The following is a 4,712-nucleotide window of genomic DNA, read 5'->3' on the forward strand; positions in this document are numbered from 1 at the left end:
ATAAATATTTTTTAAATTTAGGAAAATGAAATTAAGAAGTGTAAACATGGAAATGACACGTATAGATTTTTGTTTCTTATTATTTGCAGCATATATGAAATAATTCTCTCAAGTAGCTATAAAAATATCAAAACTCTGACTCCCAATTTCTGCTCTTATGTTGTGGACAGGTATCAGCTCTCGACTACACTTTTAAAAAAAAATTACAATGGTACTTAATTTTAATAGTCACAAGATTTGACATTTAAAAAAAGATATCACTAATAAATAACAAAAGAGGAATGCTTATTAAAGTTACAACAGACATAATGTTCAGGTGAGAATCCTTTCAACAAAGTAAGGGTCTAAAGATACTAGAGAAACTGATACTTGTTGTAATATGCCATGAAACTTTCTTACTGTGTGAGTTACAGAGGCAGCCCTGGTTCTATGTGGTCAGGGTTATAGTCATATAACCAGTTTTAGCACAATTGTGCTTCAGACTAAATTTTCAATAATTGTGATAGTCTACACAAGATGTTGACGAATGCTTCCCTGGAAAAAATTAAAACTTGCAGACTAGAATTTTCAGTACCCAATATATGTATATTCTTGCGTTCCTGAAAACAGAGCAATGAAATTGAATAGGTGTTGGTATTCACATCTGATGTATCAGGTTCACTTTATGACTGACTAGTCTTAACCTCCTATATTTTGGGGTATAGGGGTGACAGAATGTTGTAAATTTGTTCAAGCAGAATATGGAAAAAATTAGGATCAAATGAGAATACATTTCTTGACCAGTGTCAACAGACCTCGATTAACCATGAAGAATGGTTAACCATAGGGAATGGTTAAGCCATTAAAACTAAAATAGTTTTTTATATTCAAATGTACCTCCATACTAAAAACACTTTTTGTTTTTTGAGACAGAGTCTCACTCTGTTGCCCAGGCTAGAATGCCATGGCATCAGCCTAGCTCACAGCAACCTCAAACTCCTGGGCTCAAGCAATCCTTCTGCCTCAGCCTCCCGAGTAGCTGGGACTGCAGGCATGCGCCACCATGCCCGGCTAATTTTTTCTATATATTTTTAGTTGTCCAGCTAATTTCTTTCTATTTTTAGTAGAGACGGGGTCTCGCTCTTGTTCAGGCTGGTCTCAAACTCGTGAGCTCAAACGATCCACTCACCTCGGCCTCCCAGAGTGCTAGGATTACAGGCGTGAGCCACCGCGCCCGGCCTAGAAACACTTTTAAAGTCACTAAAAACTAAATGTATAGTTTACCTTGTAGAAGGAATACACAGGAATGAACAAATTATGAAAAATGTTAATCCTCTAAGTGTGTCCACATCCATCCTTTATGCATGTACTTTATATACCACACCCATCCACCCCACTCCAAAAAAGGTTCCAGTTATGTCCCAAAGTGACCAGTTCCTGAATTACTTTCAAGTGAGCAAACTGCTCTGTAGTATATTAGCTACTCATGTCCACACATTCTAGGATAATGAACTTCTGTAGTCCTGGTTCTCAAATTTGGAGATCTGCTCAGGTCCAGACTCCTTTCAAAACCCTTCCCAATAAACATAATTAGAATTTGTGATCCCTAGATTCAGCTAGTACAAGTTAAAATGGCCAATTATGTGAAACTGCTTTTCAAATTTTTAAATGAAAGCTATTTTTTTTTTAAGTTCATTTTGCTGGACTTCATTAACGACTTCAGGTTCTGCAGGACTCTTTTGAACTTTTGTCTCTGAGAAGTTTACCCACAGGTTGATCCAGCTTGGGTAATATTAGCAAACTAGACCATGGAACTTTGAATCTTTGCAAAGGGAGAGTCTGCTCTGCTGCTGTGGCTCTGGGAAGGAAAAGGAGTTATAGGAAGCCCTGTCTCAAGTTCAAGCATGCTGGCACCAGAGCTGGGGGTCTTTAGAGGTATGACTGAATGAATGGACTGGTTCAACTGACAAAAACTGTGGGCTTGTCATAGCAAAAGACACATCTAATTGAAATGGTAGAGAAGGTGTCTGTCCCATTGATTCTGATTGGGTTTCTTCATTGGAAACTTGTCATTTGATTTTCTTCCTCAATAGCTTCCTGAGACATAGATCTGGTCTGTGATGTCTGAGTCATTTTGTTCTGTGTATCTTATACAGATCTGTTGCAGTAAATATCCACAGGCTTGGCAAAGCCAGTCAATATGTGTATGTTGTCAGCAGAAGAACTTTCTTCAAAAGAGGCTCCTGACCTTTTCCAAGGCCACTTCCATGAGCAACAGTAATCTCTAAAGGAGGATGAATGCTAATATCAATGCTGCTAATAGACTGGGATCAACTGCCTAACTGAAGCAACAATAATACAACCAGGAAGAACATAATCTGTTGGTCCAACACTCTCTGAAGAATTAGCTAACTGTCTGTCTTCATCAGACTTTGAATTTGTAAGGAATGCATTAGACTGGTATGAGTCATTATCTGCAGATATGTCACCATCAGACTCTCCCTGGACCTTATTATCCATCGCTCCTGTGTTTTCTGTGGTTTTAAGACTACTGTCTGATTTCCAAGGATTTACTTTGAAGTTTGGTTTTAGAAAGTTAACTTTCATTTCAGGTTTTGTGAAATGTCCTTGCTTTTGTAGGTTGCCAATATTTACATTAGATTTGGTCTGCTTAACTTTTTGATTTAGAGATAAAAATTTGCACATAAAAAACTATTTCCCTGGGCCAAAAAGCCTTGGATTTGAGATCTGATACCGATGATGTCTTCATGAGGTTTACTGCTCTTTCTTTAGTTGTGGAGCACCCAATTCAGCCTTATGTACCCAATGCACAGTTAAATCCAAACACTGTGACACCAGTGGTTAGAGATAGAGAAAGGTTTACTCAGTTTGACCAAAGGGAGAAGATAGGAGAGCAGTCTCTCAGATATGTTTTGTCAAAGAAATAAGGCAGCAAGCTTTTATGCAGGGTGGGGCGTAAGGTAGTAGGAAGTCCGTGTTACTTCCAGTCTCAGATAACACCTTGAGTAACCAGACGTCAGCAGCTGGTTGCAACTTTTTCAGGGACATTCATTACTTCTGCAGAACAAAAATCATAGATTTTCCCTGTGACCCTGGAGTTATTTCCTCCTGCTTGACAAAAAATAGTGCATCTGCAGTTAATAACTGCTGTGAGAACAAGGGGTGTTGAGCAGGAAGCAAGTAGTTAAAATGTACGAACAACCATGGGCCTAGTCCAATTTTACATTATTTCAGTCATTAAACATGCTGGAGTACTAAAATCTTAAGGGGCCCAACTACACTCTCAATTATAGGTACATCCTACATTATAGGTACATTATAGGTACCTACATTATAGGTACATTCCAGTTTTTTTCTCAATTATAGGTACATCCAATCCCATGGCTTTCTTGGTGACTGCAGCATCCCTGCAATGCACTGAAGGGTATCTTTACCACACTCTTCTGGGTTACTCATTTCAGTTCTCAGTGCATGGAAATAGCCATTTCCTTCATCATATCTATAGTGGACTTGCACGCAGAACTTTTGTTAGGTAGATAGTGAGGGATTCCAGGTCTCCTAGGGACAAAAGTGGGTGCTGTTGCTTTGGTGCAATTGCCCCACCTGGGAAGGACACAGGTGGGCCCCAGGCCCCCATTTTCGTCCTGTCCAACCCCAGTCCTTGCCCAGGTAACTGCCATACCTGGGGGACGAGGGAATACCCTACTAATCTGCCAATCAACTTAGCATGCCAGCTGCAAAGGAATGCAGAGGACTCTCTAGCCCATGGGCCAAGCAACATAGGTATCATAGAGTCCAGAAATTGACCTAGAACAACCCACATGAGTGGTTAAGACTCAGGTCATGCAACTCCCAACTGTCCAATCAAAGTGCTTCCATGGTGACATCTGAGCCACAAAGAGGTCCCAATCCGGGCACTATAAAACAAGACTGAGACCATAACCAACCCCTTTTCATGCTCTTCCTTTTACTCTCCCTCTGCTGTGACAATGGGCCTGGTCATCATCTGTGGCATATGTATCATCCTCTGTAAACCTGTACCTTGCTCTTGCCCTAGAATCCCATCTTTCTCAGCCGGGTGCAGTGGCTCACGCCTGTAATCCTAGCACTCTGGGAGGCCGAGGCAGGAGTATTGCTCAAGACCAGGAGTTCGAGACCAGCCTCAGCAAGAGCCAGATCCTGTCTCTACTAAAAATAGAAAGAAATTAGCTGGACAACTAAAAACATATATAGAAAAAATTAGCTGGGCATGGTGGCACATGCCTGTAGTCCCAGCGACTCAGGAGGCTGAGGCAGAAGGATTGCTTGAGCCCAGGAGTTTGAGATTGCTGTGAGCTAGGCTGACGCCACAGCACTCTAACCCGGGCAACAGAGCGAGACTCTGTCTCCAAAACAAAAAACAAAAAACAAAAAAATCGTATCTTTCTCTCCTCAATAAACCTCATTTTCGTTCTTGCCTTACTTTGGTGCATCTGGTCATTCTTTGGTCACGAGTGCATCAAGAAATGACATTTCAGACTAAAACTTGACACTTGGCTTACCAAAAAGAATGGGGCTGGGTGCACGCCTGTAATCCTACCACTTTGGGAAGTGGGAGGATTGCTTGAGGTCAGGAGTTCAAGACCAGCCTGGGCAATAGTGAGACCTTCATCTCTAAAAAAAATTTAAAAAATAAAATTAGTGAGGTGTGGTGGCACATGCCTGTAGTACCA

At 40.9% G+C, this 4,712-nt stretch overlaps 1 pseudogene; it reads right to left on the reverse strand.

Annotated features, from left to right (window-relative positions):
• The window catches only part of LOC105815505, a 6,953-nt pseudogene extending 2,473 nt beyond the window's left edge, over positions 1-4,480 (reverse strand).
• Between the last annotated feature and the right edge of the window lie 232 nt (positions 4,481-4,712).

The sequence above is a fragment of the Propithecus coquereli genome, unplaced genomic scaffold, assembly GCF_000956105.1.
Source record: "Propithecus coquereli isolate 6110/MARCELLA unplaced genomic scaffold, Pcoq_1.0 Scaffold34, whole genome shotgun sequence".
Lineage (NCBI taxonomy): Eukaryota > Metazoa > Chordata > Mammalia > Primates > Indriidae > Propithecus > Propithecus coquereli.